Raw genomic sequence first — 22646 nt, 5'->3', positions numbered from 1 at the left:
CCTCAAATATCATATCATAAATATAATATACTAAGAGGATATGGCATCAGGATACCAGAAATTAATGCATACCATAAATATATAATATATATACTAAGAGGATATGGCGAAAGACAGTTGGCTCTGGAGTTTAATATGGGATATGCTTTTGATTAGGTATTCAAAATTTCTAAAAATATTAAAAAATTGATCTTCAAAAATATCACGAACTATCTCAAGATGACAACGAAAAAGAGAATTTTCATGGGAATATGCTAAATTGATAAATTATTACTTCTTAATTAGAAGATTTAATAAATACGATGTAATCGAGTCGATCTTAGTTGAGTAATTAAAAATTTGAGCTCGACTCAATTCAAAATATTTGGATTCGAAACTCAACTTTAGATCGATTGAACCTTAACATTTCAAATTTGAACTCGGCTTGATTAAAAAAAAAAAAAATAGTACTCGAGATTATTTGACTCAACTTGAATATTAGTCAAGTAACACTCGAGCTCGAGTTCGAACTTAAATTCAAATCCTAACCTACTAATAATATATTAATATATATTTTAAATAAAAATAATATTATTAAAAATATATACAATCTTAAATAAACTCATCAGTTTTCAAATCGAGTACTTTGCTACTTGAGTTTAACTTGAAAAACTAATTGAGATACTTGAGCTTGATGATAGTTGACTTGAGTCGAGTTCGAATAACTGGAAAAAACAGCTCGACTCATTTTCAATCTTACTAATAATTATATAAGAGATGAAAGATATTTATAAAACTATTTGAGCTACTTGAGTTTGATGATAGTTAACTTGAGTCAAGTTCAAGTAACTTGAAAGCAGCTCGACTCATTTTCAATCCTACTAATGATTATATAAGAGATGAAAGGTATTTGTTGGGCATGCTGCATTCCTTATACTTGATTAATTTGAATTAGAAGTATATTTTACAATTATAAGTTCAAGTTGTGCTTATGATAAAATGAATATTGGAGATAATCAAGCATGGCTCATAAGTCTCATTCAATCTCAAAAAAAGAAATAATTAGCCATTATTTAAATAGTCTAACAAGTGCAACTTATAGTTGGTTAATATATTCTCATTTGTATATTTTGTTGCTTTTTTAATAGAAGAGACCTTGTAAACAATAGGCTACACACCATGATATATTCCTCTCTTGTATACTCCTAAGCCTAAACCTTGCAAAACCTAATGAAATGGAATTTGAACTAAAGGACTCATGGTATATCTATTAAAAATTTTATCAACTTGGTCATTAATGCCAATTGCTTGGACATGATATTTAGATTATATCAATTTAAATAATTTGATACTAGCCTATAGGATTTAACTATGCATCGTTATTAATACAAATATTTTGAATGTGAAATTTTCTATGAATGTGAATTTTGTGGCTAAATCCTTGTGACTATATGGTAGGAGATTACTAATAATGATAGCATGATACCACTGGCATGTCCCATCATATCAGCATAGATTTTGGTAATAGACAATACCAAGTTAATCTACATAAGTACAATAATGAAGCATGCTATTGTAACCCAAAAAAATAGAATAGATGCAACATACATATAGTATGCAAACCTTCCTATAGACTATTTAAAGTGATTTTAAACAAGTATTTGCTCATTGTTTATACTTCATAAATAGATTATAAAAAGTATTTAATATGATATTGTATTTTGGAAAGAAAAATTATGGTTGATATAGATATTTGTTTAGTCCGTAACTTAGAATCTATAACATATTAATTTATAGAATGTAATCAAGTTTTAAGTCCTTGTATTTCTTATCTATATTCATATGCATTAAAACATTGGATTAGATTTAGCTACAAAGATGTTAGTGGAGGCTTCATTAAAATATAAGATTTAGATGGATTATACTAGCACATAGTTAACATATATAGCTATAAGATAAATTTAAATTAATATTATTGCATATAGTATTAAATTTTACTTTTTAAAAAATATAAATATATGTCTGTTTATAAGATAAATTTAAGTTCATTATTTTCCTTCATTATCTTAAGAAATACTCAAAAAGTGTTAGAAGTGGCTAGCTTAATTTAGTTTCTATGCTTTTAAATTATTAATACATTGAGAATAGAACAAAGAGAGAAAAATATCCCAAAACTTCTAATATAGTTTTCATCAATGTTTCATAAAAATTATCGAATATTTGTTTGGCTAAGAGAGGAAATTATCAAGATATCAAAAATTAATAGATGCAATATCTTAAGAGGATATCTTGGGAAATACCTAACCTTCTAGTAACCATGGAGAGGAAAGTTAATCTAGGATTTGTTTTTATTTGTTCTACAAAACTTTCAAGATTGTTTGAACTTAATGATCCATCAATAATTCTTATATATCATGTTTGTAAAGCAAGCTATATCTTGTTATTTCTTTACTTTAGAAAAGAATGAAGCACAAGGTGAGGTATCTAAAATGTGAGAGAGTATAGTGATGGTAATTTTATTCAAAAAGAAGAGAGATATGAATGGAAAAATAACTTATGTCTATGTTTCAGAATATACTAAATAAATTAATTACTATTAGTAAATAAGGAGAGTTTATAATCATACATTAGATCGAGGAGATTTGGTTTGCATGTATTATTTTCTCTAAATGATTAACTAATAGTAGATAAGTACAATCATATGTGAGAGGAGAGAATTTGTAATAACATATTTGCAAAGAAAAATGATTAATTACTTTATTAGCGCAATTTAAACATGTATTTATGTCAAAATAGTTATACAAGATGATAATTGGTATGACAAGCTTGATTTGCAATGTCATCAAAGCATGGTTGATGAGTTTAGGACAAGTCTAAATAAAGTATGATTAGACATAATTTAACTAGTCCAAATAACTACCATTTATAATTGATTTGTAGCTCTTTATTTATGATTTTATTTTTGATAGAAGAGGTCCATAGACAATGACTTACCTAATAGGGGTAGTTCTCCTCTAAAAATTCTTAACCCTCCGATATCTAGTGAAGGTAATATATGAACCTAGGACTCTTGGTACAACAACTAAAGACATTACCAACTTGATTATTTGCACCAATTATAGAGATATAGTTCAAGATGGTGTCAAATTAAATAATCAAGTACCAATTTATAAGACTCAATTATCAACAACATATCTATCCAAATATTAAGAAAATAAAAAATGCCTTAATAGAAAAAGGAATATGGATATGTCTACAAAACTATAAAGAAGATTTGGAAATATATAATTTAATAAAGAAGATATAAATATAATACCATGTCCTAGTATAAGATTTTGGTAATCTGGATGCATATATTATTGAAAAGAATATTATTGCAATAAAAAAAATGTAGCATACTTGTTGCATATAGCATATCACATTAGAGATTTTCAATCGATTATACAAAGTGACTCTTGATAAATATTTAAAAATTATTATTTTTAATAAATCATAAAAAGAATGTGACATTAAATTATAATTGAAAAATTATAATTGATTTGGATATGTATGTGGTGGGTATCATGGAATCAATAATATGTTAGCTTATATACTAAAATTTAACTTAAGTATCCATTTTTTTTCACATTTACATATATTAAGATAACATGCTAATTTAATTAGGAAGATGTTATTTGAGCCATCCTTGACATACTAAATTCTTAAATTGATTATACTAATAACATAGTTAATATATAACTTGTAAGATAAACTAAAATCAACTTTTTTATCATATATATTTTTGATATAATCGAATAGAAAATGATTTTCTTTAATTTGTTCCACTTGAAGCTTTCAAAAGAATAGAGAGTTTCAAAAGTATGATGTTAGATCCTCTTTTTCTTTTTTAATTATTTGATAGAGATTACAATATCTTTATTTACACCCTGTGAGGTATGCCTAATATATAAAATTCAGATTAGATTTCTCTTCTAGTGGGAAGAGATCTACAACTTTCTTATAATCTTCACAATAATCATGAGAAAAGCTAAAATTCTTTTTGATATAGAATTGACTTGTATTATTTTCAATCACTTTATCTAATTTTTTCTATATTACCAGATATTCTTAATCAAAAGTCTTTTCTAGAAAAAAATAATTCAATTTATTTGATATATTTTAAGATCCAAATGAGAAAATATGCCCTCGATCATTAGGCATACAAAACTCTTGAAGCACAGATTCTAAGAAAAATATCTAGAATAAAAAGAGTACCTTAATTAGATGTTATACATGTAAGTAATAGTCTGAAAATTTAGGATCAAATCAAGACTTAAATATGGTAGAATTTAAAACTATGATCTAGACCTACCTGATAAAGACAAAGTGGTCCACAATGGATCTAATATTTCTTTTTGATCAATTTTGATATTATATATTTATGACTTTTTAACTTTTAGAAAAACAAAAATTTTCACCCATTTGTATGGCAATTATATGCCTATTATATTTTTTCAATAATTGATAAAAACTAAGTAGTGCCTGAAGTAGCATAACTTCATAGTATTCCTATAAATTTAGATAAATCATAAATTAAAAAAGAATTGAGAGGAACACATTTTGTAATTTGTATATATCTTCACCAATTATTTCATGTAAATTACCATTATTTTCTAGCTCTATCAATGAATTTAGTAACTCTATTATGCTTTAAAAAGTTATCTTATAACGGTAACATTTTTCTTTTCTTTTTGATACAAAATAAAAGATAGCATACAATTCAAATAAATAGATCTCTATATATTAAACTTATGCTACCATTAATTGAGATATTAATGAAAGTGCAATAAAAACTAGTTCTCTAGTGATATCTGGATGGAGATTTAGTATTTTTGCTGCATATTTTTTGATATTTTTATTTATTTTAGATCAATATTTTTTGTTTCCTAAATTAATTACCTTTCTTATCCAATATTTTTGTTCCATTAATGTTTCCGGATCACGTCCTCTTATGGCACCTATTTGTCAACAAATAGAACCCATAGCATTTTTTAAAAAGAGCTAATAGAGTTTTTTTTTTTTTGTTATCAATTAAAATTTTCAAAATTATCTAAAATCAAAGATTCATCAATTATTCTTATAATAGTATTAGATAATTTATCATAATAAGATAAATTAGTAAAGAAATATAAGATATTTGATAACAGGAAGTATTTTGATTCTATTAAGAAAGAAAAGCTAGACTAGATTTCGATTTAAAACTATTTATATGTTTGATAATGTCTCGTTGTTGTTTAGAACATGATGTATAAAATGTCTAAAATTTGGTAAATATATACTTAATAAACAATAAGGTAATTTAAATAGGCTGGTGTAGAATTGAAAATTAGATATCGGAGGTTGTGGGGGCAGATTATTAACAATTACTAAGAAATAAACAAGATGAAAGGTCATACAATGCAAACTAGATGCAAACAACATGAATAGATTTTAGGAAACAAAGGAGAGAAAGAGTGAAGGGATTTATTTCAACCAATTGAACACTAAGACTTTCTGTTTGGTATATATTGAACCAAACTTGAGCCTATCATGACCATCTCTGGCTCTCCCTCTCTCTTTCTCTGTATTGCAAATCAAATAAGGTGAAAGAAGAGCTAGCGGGCAAGGATGAGACAAGCATATCAGAGATGCATGAGAAGGATTGGTATCATTGTAATGGCCCCACAAATAAACTTAACCAGTATCTAGATGGTATTGTCTAGTTTGTTTCTTTGAAATTTAATGCACGTATTTAATAATCCTTCTATCTTTGAAAAAATTAATAGGTAACAACTAACAAAGCAAATTCTATATTATAGTTTGTTAAAAAATGGTTGTCTCTAGTCAGCGCTTGGAACAAGAATTAAAGTTTGAGTTCGGTCTTCTTGACCCCTAAATCAATGAGGCAACAAACTTCCCCATATCCTAATAATAAAAGCAAAGAGAGGCATTATTCTCTCATGCTTTATAAGTTGGACGCCACATGGTTCTTTGCATAACAATTCGGAACAAGTTAGAAAGGGTAGTGAAAATGTTAGATCAAGTTCAAATATATACTGTATTTGGATTCGGACTCGATATGACAAATAAAGTTTGGATCTAGACTTGGAACTATCATAATAAGTAAGATTTGACCTCGCATCCAAACCCAATCGATAATATGATTTAAGTTTAAATTTGAGTTTTTCTGAGATTTAATTCAACATATAATTTTAGTAAGCCAACAAACCAAAGATCAACAACTTCCCGAGCTAAAATGACTATCACAATATTCCTCAGCATATTAAATTCAAATCAAATTGCAGGAGGAAAGCAGCACTAAATGGAAGGCAAACGAGTAGTTTTTTTTTTTAAAACAAAAATCCAATCATTTTGGGAATACATTTAAGTTTCCATTTATACCTATTTGACTGAAGCAAAATCAAAATCTAGGTGCCAGCCGACGGCATGTGAATTAAAATGGAAGTGGATAAAATTTATAGAGAGCATACGTGGGAAAATAAGTACAAAGTCAAACATGATGAAAAGTAATTGGGAACAGGATGTTTTGTATGCTTCGGAGACGTGCATCAAAAGATAGGTAGCTGCGTGCCCTTACACACACATGTTAAAATATTAAAAAAAAAAGTAATAGATAAATTCTAAGAGTATTTGAATAATTTAGATAAATATTTTTTTTTTTATGGATGTTCTAAAATATGTATAATATCCTATGGTACTTTTCAGCCTCACAGATGATCCCATTCCAAAGTAATTAATGTAAGTCTGATACTTGTAGCCAATCCTCCTCATGTTTCTGAGTTTTAATATGTCTCTCTCTCTCTCTCTCTCACACACACACACAAATTTACATATATATTTGGATTATCGTGTATTACGCGATGGCCTGTGATCGAAAAGTAGATGTATTACAAGGTTTGCTGTCTCATGTATGGCATAGGTCCTGTTTCATCACAGGTCATCATGCAAATCATGAATGGCCATGATTGTTGGGGGCCTTTCTAGACCAGTGATGGAGTGGAGAGAACACTTTTATTATACACTGTGTCCCTCAAAGTCAGCTACCAGCACTCCGTGTACAGCCGAAAGCAATTTACTGGTGGTGTTCTTTGCATCCTAATGTCAACTCGCATGCGGTTCTTTTAAAAGTAAACTACAATAATGGAGACAGATCATCTTAATAACCTTCTCATGCCCAGAAGTCTTCAATACTTGGATCACATATTTGATAGAAGAAGGAAAGATAAGAGAAAGGAGAACACTTTCTACGTGCGGGTGTTGACAAAAAGGACGAAACTGCACATGCTATTAGCGGTGACGTTTGCCTTGGGATATTGCTTTGAAATGACTTACAAGTTACGTATAGCAATGGCATTTGCTTTGCTTAAAATCTATACAAGGTTTGTTAGTTGTATTGAAGTAGCTAAACCATTATTGTATTTGAAATTAGCAAATGAGAGCAGCACCTCTGTATAATATTGATAGAATTGGCGAAGATTTACCGGTAGTGATAGCAATGGTCATTCCTAATAGCATCATCAATTCATCATCATTATGTTTTCAAAATGTTGGGTTCCTTTAAATCACATTCAAACATATATACATTTGATCTTCTCAGTATATTCATGGTTGGCCGGTCAACATGTTCACACGCATTGACCTATCCTATATATATATATATAACATGCACAAGAGGCTTTACCACCTCAATCCATCGACACCCTCTACTTTTTTTTTCAATGAAATAGTAATTGCATTGTCCCTAATATTTTGTCAAGGAATATATTTATAGTTTCTAATCTTCCATCATATTTTTCTTGTAATAATAATAATAATAATAATAATAATAATAAAAAGAAGTCCCAACTTTTGTTTCTATCATCTTAGATCATGACATGCAACAAGATCTTTCCTTTCACACATAAGCTACTCTTGTTTTGGAAGATGACGTACGTAAACTCATCAAACAACGTCATAAAAAGAAGATATAAATTAACAAATAATTTTTTTTTTTTTTTTTTGACAAGCCATTGATAGGTTTGCAATTCTCATGGCCACCTCGTTGCATCATGTAACTCATGACCTCTGGACCACCAAGGCAATGATTCTGGCCATCCTACATGTGGATGGATGCCTTCGGAACTATTGGTTTGTGCTCCGCTGTCTATCATGTAAACAGTACAAGAACAGGTGGAATGAAGTGGAACCATTTATTTATTCCAACCACCTTATCTCTGTAACTTTACAACAAAGGAAAAATGAGAAATGGGGGCAGGTAAGTAGTCTTTTTATACGTTGTTTTCTACCAGATTTGCTTGTAAAATTGTACCACGTCGCGTGAGTAAGGTCCCAGATGCAACCTGTTACACTACATTTCCACCACCAAACAATTCTGGAATTTTTTTTTTTTTTTTTCAATTTGGATGCACTAGTGCTTAGTTGCTAAATACTACTATGTACATTGGACCTATAGATACGGCATCAGGCGTGCAGGAGTCAGAACCCTCTACGTGTTTTGCCCGGAGAAGGCTGTATAATGGATAGTTGCTACATTATATCCATCTTGTAGGCAGATGGTATTACGCTTTCAATCCGAGATTATAAATCAGGGATCATGACGACCACTATATTTTAAAACTCTTTCTATAAGTATGTGAGATATGCATCAATTCAAACATATAGTACTAATCAAAATAAGATTCATATGAATTCAATCTTTTCAAAATTTATTTTTATTCATAAATTAATTTTTTTCAAAATATCCGGTTCATCTTGACAATTATAAACTATAACTATACTTATATCTTGTAGCTAGCCCAGATAGATAATGTGCCAATACATAACTCCCACTATCAGGTATCGATATACCAGCATACAATCTCCACTGGTAGGATATTGATATACCAGTGTATAATCTCTATTGGTAGGATATCGATGTACTAAAGTATAATCCCCACTAGCAGAATATAATATACCAGCGCATAACCCCTACTAGCAACGTATCGATGTGCTAGCATATAAGTCATATTGGAAGGATTTCTATACATAGTTAGATTGCGAGTCGAAATGCATCTCGATTCATATCTCTCTTTTTGATAAATCAGTTTTGTATTTCAATCGAACAATACACAAAACCATCCATAATCAAAATCAACAAATCACAACTCTATAACAAAATCAATACAGTCGATAATGCATCAAACAATATAACTTAAAATTTAATAAATATCATACTTCATATTCATAAATTACAAATAATATAACTTAAAATTTAATAATACAAATACTATACAATTTGTCAATAAATCTAGAAAAAGAGTCGTATTACTTATCTCATACGTACTTCAATAAATCTACATAATTTCATAATTTTTTTAAAAAAATTTTAGTTCATAAATCATATCACAATATCCTACTATATTAGATATCTTATCGAAACAACTATAACTCTATACATAATTGAGTTTAATAACTAGAAAGGATATAAATAATTAAGTAAGATTGGATTGACAAGTAGCTGAATCTAACAGTCCAAATCGATTTGGTCATAATAATTTTATTCAATCATGATCAAACTAGGATATAAATGGTTCAACAAAGATCGAAGATGATCAAATCAGTAGGATCCAACAAGAGTCAAGATGGAGGCCAATATGATGTTTGATGATCAAAGATCAGTTTGATCAAATAACTTAATTTAATCTAGATCACTTAAGATACAAGGATTTGATAGAGATCAATGAAACTTAAATTCTATGATGTTTGATGAAGGCTTGAGGGGTGTGGGCATGCTATCTGACCAATTTGATAATTTGAAGTCTCTTTACTAGGATAATTTAGATTCAAAGTAGCAAGACTCATGACACTTCATTAGGTTCATAAATCAAGTAGAGAGAGAATAATAAAGGAGAGAGAGAAATCAACAAGATGAAATATGGCTGATTAGATGAGATAATTTGACATCTCGATCGATCTGAACAAGATGATTTTATCAAATCATAATTGAACTAGTATATAGATAGTTTAATAAAAATCATGAATGATCAAATCTAATGATATCTGAATCTGATAAATATGGATGCCAACACATTATCTGACGATCATAGATTAGGATCATTCACTAAGCTCAATCAAAATCATCAAAAGAATATCTTTTACTTGATAAATCTTAGAGAGATAAATTTCATAGAGAGAGAAATAATTCTAGAGAGAATGTAGAATTTTTCTAGAGAAAAATTGTCACACCTCGTGACTTGATGGGCCAAGCCAGCATACGGCAGACGGTCGCATATCCCTAGGGTTTTAATCCCATAGGACATGCAAGGCCTACCTCCACATTTATATGTATTCATATCAATCTCAATCAGGGATAAGAAAAGCAACTCTAATACTTTTATTCAATTAAAAATAAAATATTTCACAAGATAACAAAGATAAATCAATATTTATTTCAAAAATAAATTAAAGTAATAGCATCAGGTTTCTATGCTCCTTACTGCTCCCCAAGCCTTGTATGCCCTGTGGTGCGGACACCAGAGCCATCAAAAATCGGCAATATGATTTAAGTTCAATTTGGATCGAAGAAGCCTCATTAGATTGATTTTACTTCAGTTATTTATTTTCAGTCAATAAATTTTTAATGCATTTAGCTTTGGGTCCATAGGGCCATACTTGGATTTGTCCACGTCACCTTTAGAGCCACCACTCTCCACATGCCAAGAGAAGAAATATGCATGCCAGCGTGTGCCGTGCTCATGCCAAGTTGTGTCAAGCATCAAGCACCCACATGGAGTTCCATTTCTTCCTTAGAATTCCTTAAGAGTTCTTGGCTATTTACTTATTTTGTTGAAGGCTGATTTCTTTCCCATGGTAGATTATAATGCTTTACTTTTTTGTGGATGATTGATTTCTTCCTTGTAAAAGATAAGAGATTCCTAAACAAACAGGACCCTCAGAGTCCTATATAAATCCTTGTATCTTCCATGAAGAAGACAATGAATGATTTTACAAACTCCACAAATACTTGTGTCAATCGCTCCGAGAGGGAGAGGGTGTGAGACCCAAAATCGCCTCATAAGGAGAGGGTGTGAGGCTCACTTTCTATCCTACTCTTTCTACTTAAGATCCAATATTTTTGCTACTCTGATCGACTCCACCATCTACCCACGCAAGTCTATTCCGTCAAGAGAAGATCTGTCTCCTCCAGAATTTTCATCTGTCGTGCTGAGAGAAGGAGTGATTTCTTATTCTACAGATCATATGCTGTCAAGGACCTTCGTTCCTTAACAGTTAATCTTTAATTTTTTTTTTAATCCGATGTTGGTAAAGACCTAGTTCTTTATCGATGGATCTGTTTGGTTAAAAGATTAAGAGCCCTAATCAGAGAAGCTTCTTAACTACCATGATCTAGATTCTTATCATCTTCTTAGATTTTCTTACGGGTTTAATGTTTTATTTTCTCTCATTCTATTCTTATTTCTTTTTGCATTTACTCGTGAGCATGTTTAATTTCTGCTATCTGTTTATGAAATTCTCTATTACTAGTTATTTACTGATCTCTCAAATGGCATTCATCTGTATCATTTAGATTGATCTCGCTTTAATCTCGTATCAATCAATCACGCCTCTTGAGCAGAGTATAGGCAACTATACTGTCTATCCTGGAAATAATGAGCCCCTGACTGGACGTGATTTGTTGTTGATGAACAGAAGAGAGCTTGATCATTAGGATTGATTTTTTTTCTCTCTTCTTTAGGATTGTTCCACATCAATTTGGTATCAGAGCTAGGTTGATTAGGGCTTTAGTTTAAATTCAGCAATTTAAATTTTCCAAGTTAAATTTTCGCACTCTAAATTTCGTACTTTACTTTCAAGCATTTTAATTTTTATTACACCTTATTTTTGCATCCTAGAGTTGCATGACCACTAGATCAGGTACCTGGTACCAACATCCTACTTCCCCATCCAACACCAATATGGATCCCAATATAGCAGCCATCATTAATGCTCTGACTGAAAAGTTTGATGACATGAAAAATTTTATGAAAGCCATGGATAAGAGAATAGTGGTATTAGAAGAAGCTAGGCAGAAACAACCTGAACATGAGTCTCCCTGACTACCTATAGGACAAAGAGGTAGGAATCTAGAACTTGATCGACCTATAGGGGCACGTCCGCACCATAACCAGTTCGATCAAGATGAGCATATTCTTAGGAATGTGAAAGTCGAAGCCCCAAGTTTTGATGGTTGTCTATATCCGAGAGAGTACCTAGATTGGGAATCAGGTATGGATCACTATTTTGGATAGTACGAAATATCTGAAGCAAGGAGAGTTAGGTTTGCTAGGATGAAATTGGTGAGGCAAGCCCGACTTTATTAGAAAAGTGTTGAGCATCTTCTCAATCAGAGAAAACAAGATCTGATAGAAACCTGGGATGAGATGAAAGAAAAACTCAGAGAGAAGTACCTCCCCACCTCTTACCAACAAAGACTTTTAGATCAATGGCAGAGGCTTACTCAAGGGAATAAATCAGTCACCGAGTATATCACGAGATTTGATGAATACCTCATGAGATGTGGAGTAGCCGAAGATAGGGTTGTTACCTTATCTAGATTTAGAGCTGGATTATGAGAGGATATTCAGCGTGAGCTCTTTCTGCGAGAGGTAACCACATTGGAACAAGCTTATCAACTTACCTTAGACTTTGAGAGATTTTCTAGATATTCGACTCCCGTCATCCTGAACCCAGCCGAGTAACCCCTTCTGAATCGAGACCTAATATTAATCAAATTTTAGTAACGGACCTCCACTTACAAATCTTATTGGGAGAAAAGAAGATAAAAGAAAAGGAGCTATAGGAGAGTTATCAAAAGGAAGTAGTTCTCGATCTCATTATTTCAAATGCCATGGTTACGATCACTTTACTGCACAATACCCCAATCGATCATTATTCGTAGAAGAATTAGAAGGAGAAATTCTAAAAAATATTAAGGAGAAAGTTTATGAAGCTGATCCAGATTTAGCCGAGCAATTTGAGAGTACTAAGGACACCCTAGATTATGCCACACCTGAGTTAGACCTTAGGCTTGGAGTCGTTAGGTATGTCGTAGCACAAACTAAAGAAAGTGAAGACTGGCGTAGAACCTCTATTTTTCATACCTTCATAAAATTTGGCGATAAAATTTGTAAGGTGATCATTGATAGCGGTAGCTGTATCAACACCATCTCCACCGACACGGTTAAGCGATTAGGATTAACTCCTGTAGATCATCCCAGTCCATATCGTATGTCTTAGATTGATTCCTCCTCTATTTCCATCAAATTTAGATGTCGTGTGCCCATCCAGCTTCATTCCTACCAGGTCATGTGTGGTGCGATGTCTTACCCATGGAAGTTGGAAGTATCATATTAGGTTGGCCTTGGCTATTCGACAATGATGTTACGATTTATGACCGTACCAACTCCTGTAGCTTTACTTATCAAGGTAAGAAGATCATGATTAATCCTTCCCTACCTAAGGCTACTAATAAAAAGATAGGCGATGGACCAAAAGAAAATCTCAAGAAGAAAAGCTTCAATCTGATAGGTGCTAAAGAATTAGAGACGACCATGAGTGAAGGATCACCAGTTTGGATGCTTGTTGCTAGAGAAGTTCGTGAGGATTCTAAGGTGGATTATCCTAAGGAAGTAGCTAGCCTTCTTAGTGAGTTTCATGATGTCTTTTCTGAGGATCTTCCAGATTACTTACCGCCTATGAGAAACATTTAATATGCCATTGATTTAGTTTCTGGATCTATCCTACCCAACTTGCCCCACTATAGGTTGAACCCTAATGAGCATACCGAGCTACAAAGACAAGTTGGAGAGCTGATAAAAAAAAGATTTATGAGAGAGAGTTTGAGTCCTTACGTGGTTCCTGCACTACTGACTCCAAAGAAAGATGGTACATAGATAGCGGCACATTAACAAGATCACTATTAAGTATCGCTTTTCCATCCCTAGGTTAGATGACATGTTAGATATGATGGCCGGATTCACTATCTTTTCTAAGATCGATCTTAAGAGTGGTTACCATCAAGTAAGGATTAGACTGAGAGATGAGTGAAAAACTGCTTTCAAGACAAAAAATGGTTTATATGAGTGGATGGTGATGCCATTTGGATTATCTAATGCCTCTAGTACCTTCATGAGGTTGATGACCCAAGTATTACGATCATTTATAGGAGTATTTGTAGTCGTATATTTTGATGATATTTTGATCTATAGTCGAACTAGGGAAGACCATTTAGATCACCTCCAAAGAGTGTGTCAAGTTCTTAAAATAGAAAGTTTGTATGCTAATCCTAAGAAGTGCGCCTTTATGACAGACCATATCATCTTTTTAGATTTTGTTGTTACCCCCAATGGTGTATCTGCTGATCCTGAAAAGATTAGAGCAATAATTGAGTGGCCGGTGTCCAAGAGTGTACATGACGTGTGGAGTTTTCATAGATTAGCAATCTTTTATCGTAGGTTCATAAAAGGGTTTAGCACCATAGTCGCTCCCATCACTGACTGCATTAGAAAAGAAAAATTTGAATGGACTAGGACAGCCAATAGAACCTTTCTAGACATTAAGGACAAGATGACCCATGTCCCAATTTTACGTCTCCCTAATTTTTCTAAGATTTTTGAAGTAGCGTGCGATGCGTCAAGAGTTGGGATTGGTGGTGTCCTTAGTCAAGAAGGTCATCCGATAGCATACTTTAGTGAGAAACTTAATGATTCTAAACTCAAGTATTCTACCTATGATAAAGAGTTTTATACGGTAATTCAAGCTTTAAGATATTGGAGGCATTACCTACTACCGCAAGAATTTATTTTGTACTCTGACCATGAGGCCCTTAGATTCCTAAATTCTCAAAAGAAATTGAATCATAGACATGATAGGTGGGTCAAGTTTTTGCAAGCCTATACTTTTATTTTGAAATACCGTGCAGGTGTAGAGAATCGTATTGCTGATGTCCTGAGTCATCGTCGTACTTTGCTATCCACCGTTAGTATAGAAGTTGTTGGTTTTGATAAGGTTAAAGAAAATTATGAGGAGTGTCTAGATTTTGGTGACATACTTACCGCTTTACGTAAAGGGCCATCTAGAGAATGTAGTAAATATACCCTTCAGGATGGTTACCTATTTAGAGAAACTAGGCTATGTATCCCTCGTACATCTTTAAGAGATTTTTTAGTTTGGGAATTACATGCTGGAGGATTAGCTGGACACTTTGGTAGGAATAAAACTATAGAGTTAGTAGAAGCCTAGTTCTTTTGGCCAAGCTTGAAAAGAGATGTCGTCCGAATTGTTGCCCAATATAGAACATGTGCCGTGGCTAAGCAGAGAAAATAAAACACCAGCTTATATATACCCTTACCTATACCAGACTGTCCTTGGCAAGATGTTAGTATGGATTTTATTTTGGGATTACCTAGGACAGCTAGGAAGCATGATTCTATTCTAGTGGTTGTAGATAGATTTTCAAAAATGGTCCATTTCTTGCCCTGTTGCCAAACGTCTGATGCGTCGAAAGTTGCAAGGATATACTTTGATGAGATTGTTAGACTACATGGATTGCCTAAAATCATTGTTTCTGATAGGGATGTTAGATTTATGAGCTACTTTTGAAAAATCCTATGGCACCTTTTAGGCACAAAACTAAAATTTTTTTCTGTCTATCATCCGCAAATAGATGGTCAAATCGAAGTGGTTAATAGGAGTCTTGAAAATCTTTTGCGTTGCTTGATTGGGGAACATATGGGTAACTGAGATCTTTTGCTGTCCCGAGCTGAATTTGCATATAATAGCTCTGTTAATAGGTCCATTGGCATGAGTCCTTTTAAAGTAGTTCATGGATATCAACCTAGAAAACTAATAGATCTCATCCCACTACCCATGCATGTTAGGATTTTCGAATCTACAGAGTCATTTGCACAGCATGTCAAGAGTCTGCATAAAGAGATCAGTAAAAAAATTAGTATGAGCAATAAAGTTTATAAATAGAATGCAGATTCTCATCGACATGTTCAAGAGTTTGCAGATGGAGACTATGTGATGGTTCGATTGAGGCCTGAACGGTTTCCTCCTGGAACCGTGAAGAAGTTACATGCCCGAGGAGCAGGTCTGTTTAAGATCATAAAGAAAATCAGATCAAATGCGTATGTTGTGGACCTACCTTCTGATTTTAGGATTAGCTCTACTTTTAACATTACAGATCTTGTCGCTTATAAAAAACCAACTCGGATGCCTAGTGAGCCATTTGAGCCTGAACCAACCTTTGAGAGCGAACCTATCCCTGAGTGTCCACCAGCCAAAATGTTAGCAAAACATGATCAAATTGAGAAAATTTTGGATGAGCAGATTCTTTTCACCCGGAGTCGAGGCTATCAGCGGTATCTGATCAGATGGCGAGATCGATCGGAGTCTAAAGATACCTGGATCACTCGAAAAGAACTGCAATGCATTGATCCCGATCTACTTGAGCGTCACCAGAGTAGAATCGACCCACACTCGATAGGATCGAGTTTTTTCCATCTCGGGAGAATTGGTGTGGACACCAGAGCCATCAAAAATCAGCAACATGATTTAAGTTCAATTTGGATTGAAGAAACCTCATTAGATTGATTCTACTTCAGTTATTTATTTTCAGTCAATAAATTTTTAATGCATTTAGCTTTGGGTCCATAGGGCCATACTTGGATTTATCCACATCACCTTTAGAGCCACCACTCTCCACATGTCAAGAGAAGAAATATGCATGCCAACGTGTGCCATGCTCATGCCAAGTTGTGTCAAGCATCAAGCACCCACATGGAGTTCATTTCTTCCTTAGAATTTCTTAAGAGTTCTTGGCTACTTACTTATTTTGTTGAAGGCTGATTTCTTTTCCATGGTAGATTATAATGCTTTACTTTTTTGTAGAAGTTGATTTCTTTCTTGTAAAAGATAAGAGATTCCTAAACAAATAGGACCCTTAGAGTCCTATATAAATTTTGTATTTTCCATCAAGAAGATAATGAATGATTTTACAAACTCCACAAATACTTGTGTCAATCACTCCGAGAGGGAGAGGGTGTGAGACCCAAAATCGTCCCATAAGGGAGGGTGTGAGGCCCACTTTCTATCCTACTCCTTCTACTTAAGATCCAGTGTTCCTGCGACTTTGATCGACTCCACCATCTACCCACGCAAGTCTTTTCCGTCAAGAGAAGATCTATCTCCTCCAGAATTTTCATCTGTTATGCTGAGAGAAGGAGTGATTTCTTATTCTACAGATCATATGCTGTCAAGACCTTCGTTCCTTAACAGTTGATCTTTGATTTTTTTTTTAATCCGATGTTGGTAAAGATCTAGTTCTTTATCGATGGATCTGTTTGGTTAAAAGATTAAGAGCCATAATCAGAGTAGTTTCTTAACTACCACGATCTGGATTCTTATTATCTTCTTAGATTTTCTCACGGTTTAATATTTTATTTTCTCTCATTTCATTCTTATTTTTTTTGTATTTACTCGTGAGCATGTTTAATTTCTGCTATCTGTTTATGAAATTCTCTATTACTAGTTGTTTACTGATCTCTCGAATGGTATTCATCTGTATCATTTAGATTGATCTTGCTTTAGTCTCGTATCAATCAATCATGCCTCCTGAGCAGAGTATAGGCAACTATACTGTCTGTCCTGAGAATAATGAGCCCCTGGCTGGATGTGATTTATTGTTGATGAACAGAAGAGAGCTTGATCATTAGGATTGATTTTTTTTCTCTCTTCTTTAGGGTTGTCCCGCATCACCCTGGACCTATAAAAAAATACAATATAGGAGTAAGCTTTATAGGCTCAGTAATTTACCAGTATCTCTAATTCAATTAAGTATTTTATATAGAAAATAATTTTCTAATTGCATGATTATTTCATAAAAAGATTTTCATGAATATGAAAGCGTGCCGTATCAATTTGTTAGAATTCAATATGGTGTTGGTGTATGCAGATTTCAAAATTCTTTTTGAATAAGAATGAAGCAGAATAATAGATCAAAACTTCTTTTAATTTAAGCATATATACATGTGATCAAAGCACCTAAAGATCTAGTACATATGCTAAAAATAATATATGTTATTTTAATCTAAAATAAAATTATATGATCAGACCACATACCTATTTCATTTTTTCTTTTTTCAACCTTGGATCTAGATGAAGAATAGGTTCAACTTTAGCCGCATAAATATCCGACCTCTACGAGTGTCTATATAGGAACAAGATGAATTGATCCTCTTGATTTTTTTTACATATAATTGATCAACTCTTGATCAGTATTTGGACCTCTAGATCAACTCTTTGATCAGCCTTTGCTTCTTCCTTGAATCTTCTTTGATGTATTTCAGCCATCAACCAAGAAGAAAAAGGAGGGGATGCCCAACCAGACTTGGGCGTGTAGAAGCTTGGATGCCCAAGCTTTGGGCATTGGAGAAAGAAAGGGGGAGAGGGGAGGTGTGGAGACTCCTTATGGGCTGATTGCTTGAGGCTTGATTGCTCCTAAAGGTAAGGGGTGGTCTCCTTATATAGGTTTTTGATTTGAGTTCTAACCAAACTCCAAATCTTTATTTAAAGAGAATTCCTCATCTCATTAGGACTCCTTTTAAAATCTTAGACCTTATCACTTGTCCTTATCAAATAAGGAAAGGGGAGGGTTAGCGCCCACATGATGTCCTCACATGCCACAAGGGATGGGGCGTGCGCCCCATCCAAACCATCCAATGGCTCACATTCAAATCTGATTTGATGGAGCCATTATCCCTCTACTTCATCCATATTTTGTACACCCAATTTAATCAAATTAAATTGCACAATAAAGATTTGATCCAAAGCATGTGGGTGCCCAACAATTGAGCCCCTTGAATCCAATTCTAAATCCAATTTGGATTAGATTTAATGCATGTAACTTAACTTGATTAAATCCTTATCAAATAAGAAATTCAAGTTCGAAAAAGAATTGAGTTTAACCATGTGCTAGCAAGGCTTTCTTAAATCCTATAGGATTTCTCTAAATCCTAATCCAATTAGAACTTCTCAAGTCTAATTGATCAATCCAAATTAATTTTCTTGTTTGTATGATCCCATAGATTCAATTCTATCTGGTAGTGAGATATACTATGATGACATCATTGAAACTCTTTTTCATAGATCGAAATGATTTCACTCTAACTCAATAAGGATTGTCGATCCAAAATAATCTTAGTGAGCTCTTACAATTCATCAGTGATACTTAGTAGTATATAGTGGCAACCTAGCAGAATCGAATAACGAACCTCAAGGTATAGTTCTCGTGTGATCAAGTCCCTCTATCATGAGTACTGACTTGATGGTAGGTCATGAATAAATCATCAAATCTCAGTATCAGTCATATAATAGATTCGATTAGCTCAAGTCCAATTATGATTCTCATAGAAACTCTTTTTCATCAATCACACTGCTATGGCTACAGACTTATAGACTCAACTTCTCAAATCCCACATAATTTTTTCTTTCTATCAAGATGGGATTTATAGTGGACCAACTATTATCAACGTATATCACAAAGACTCGTATGGCTAGAGCTAATATTTCTATGTAGTCAAACTTAAGCAGCCTCACTGTGAGCAGCCGTGGCACCACATGTCGAAAGACTGCTCATACAACTACGGCATCGAGATGATCACTGATGATTGAGTAAAAATCTACGTGATCTCTCGTATGATCATGCTCAGTACTAGTTATTCTCTAACAATTATCCGTACTGGTCGCTTAGTGTCTCTATACTGTAGATTAAAGACTCATCTATTTTGAAGGAAGCAATCTATGTACCGATCTATCTAGATCGATCATCATCCTCATGATGATACTATGATCGAAAATAATTTGAAAATTTATTATTCATGTATCTAATTCTCAACATCTTGAGAATATGTATCATAAGTATTAATTTTATAGACGATTCAAGGATACATCACACTTGAATAAAAATAAAACTTACCCTTTTATTGATCAAATTAATATTTTAAGTATAAAATTTGTGCCCTAAAATGATATAATGTGTCTGTCGAATTGGTTTCTAAGATATACATCCAACACAATTAACATAAAATAAAATATGAAATTATTCAAGATAGATTATTCAGATAATCAAAGATCGATCTTCCACTCCCACTCTCCTAGTCTCTCTGACTATAGCCATGGTCGACCCGTGGCTAGCTCCAAAAAAAACTAATTTTTTGACTGCAACATGCCGTTTGTCGGTCATGCAGCAGTGATCGCCTTACTAGAAGCCCAGAAGAAAAACTAACTCTGATATCATACGAAAAAACATACTCATCAATATGTACAGTGATTCTAGCTAGATCTGAAAGAAAAATTAGACCTTGACTACAACACATCGTCCGTAAGTGTGTACCAATGATCATTCCACTGGAGGCTCAAAAGACGACTAGATCCTGAATCTATGTGATCATATCAGATTAGAGAGAAGTGGACTGACATACAACACATTTTGATGTAAAGAATATAATCTATTTTTCACTAAAATATGCATATTTAATCAAATATTTCACAAGTCATTTTTCTGTAGAGCATATAACATAATTAATTTAACCAGAATACCATGGCAATAGATAAATATAGAGATCAAATAAAATATATTAGGGGTAGAGATAACATACCATCTAGATCGATCATATCCAAGAAAATCCATCCAATAAAACTATTCACGTCCTTAGGCACATAGCTTGATTTTTAGTCCCAACACTTCTTTAGAATTGAAGGATCTGTTTAAAGTAATAAACATCATCACCTGTTAATTGAAACATAGAATGGAAATTAGAGAGAAAAGAGAGTGAATGAATTTGAGTTCAAACAACAGTCTAATTGGTTCGGAATAGATTGACTAATATGGAAAGGAGAGAGATACTACATCCAAGCTAATCGGATTGAATGGGCTCGAACCACTTGGGTTAGATCGAATCAGGGGCCAATGGGTCCCTTCTCTCTCTCTTCTTCTTCTTCTTTTCCATGGTCGAAACGGATTTTGATCCATCTAAAAGCAAGATGGAGAGGAAGGAAGGGAGGGCTTAGTGGTCGGCAAGTTGAGGAGATTGAAGTGGTCACAACCGACTAAGGCAGTCGGCAATGGCAGTGGCCAAGAGGAGTAGCCGAACCGAAGAAAACACCTAGAACTAGATGTTTGATCAGCTAGAAATGGGAGAAATCAGACTCCAGTCAAGGGAAATAAAGAAGGGTGAGGAAAGAAGACTTATTGGTAATGGCCAAACTAAAGAAATGTTGACCGGCAATGGCGATTTTTCAGTGGAAAAGTGGTGATGGATCTCGAAACCAAAAAAAATATAGGGCAAGAGAGAGGGAAGTAGGGGTTTTGGGCAGTTGGACTTGGGCTAAGATGACTCGTTGGTTGTCGGAGAGGAGGAAGGGAGGGGGAGTGCTCGGTGATGTCGAGTGCAGAGGAGAAGGGAGGGTTTAAGTAAAAGACAGCCGTGGAGAGATAAGATCGGTCATTCATCTGTTGCACCAGCTTCCAACATCCGCCGGTGGCTTGCACCGGCCAAGGATTTCCACACCACCACCATTCGGTGGTTTTATCCAAGCGGAAAAATGTATGAGCAGAGAATCGCAATCGCATCCTCTGTTACAGTCCTTCCTTTTTTTATTTTTTTTTGAATTTTATGGTTGAAGTCGGCAGTGGTTTGCCGACTTCAGAATAAAAACGGCTCAAGTAGATTGGGTTTCATAGAAACTAGAGAGAGAAAGTCACAGAAAGAAACTAGGTAAGAGAGGAAAGTAAGAGGAAGAGGAAAGAAAGAGAAACTCCCTCTCTCTTTCTTTTTTTTTCTACTTTTTTTTTTTTCTCTTTCTCTCTCTTCTTTTGGTTCCATGGCAAATAGAGGATTATTCTCCCTTTTAATCTGGAATAGTGGATCACCGTCGGCATAGATTTAGTCGATGTGGGCTGAGGTTGTGACAGCACAGTCAGTCGATCCTCCAGACCAATGGTTAGTAATGGCTACTGGTGCCAGAAAATCAAGAAAAATACTTGAGAAATTAAAGGAAAGTAGGAAAAAATTGAAACTAATCTGAGCCCTTCTCTTTCCAACCAAAATTTGGCGATAGCCAGCTAAAATCTATGATCTATTGTCATGGAGGATGGGAGAAGATTATTTTAAAGATCTAGAGGGCCATACTTTGTTTTTTCAGCCAATCGTCTGTATCTTATTTTTCTAGCAACATTGGCCGCAATGGTAGAGGAACTACCCATGATGAACTCATCAAAGTAGAGGTGAACTCCATGAACTCCATTGTGGGATTGGAAGTGGGAGTTTGGGTCTATAAATAGAGCAAAAGGGAGGTCAAATCCTCCCCAGAATTGATTTTCTCTCCAATAAATTGGGTGAAAAAGACTTTCAGTGAGAGCCTTCTTCATCATATTTTTTTTTATATATTTTAAAATTCATGTAAGATCCTTTTTGGCCATTTTAACATCCATGCAGTTGGATTTTTGCTGGATTGGGGTACCACAGATTGCTTTCCTTTATCTTATGATACACCATGAGAAGAGGAGTCATTGTTTGCGAGATGGA

The sequence above is a fragment of the Elaeis guineensis genome, chromosome 2, assembly GCF_000442705.2.
Source record: "Elaeis guineensis isolate ETL-2024a chromosome 2, EG11, whole genome shotgun sequence".
Taxonomy (NCBI): Eukaryota; Viridiplantae; Streptophyta; class Magnoliopsida; order Arecales; family Arecaceae; genus Elaeis; species Elaeis guineensis.
Note: the sequence above shows the minus strand (reverse complement) of the source record.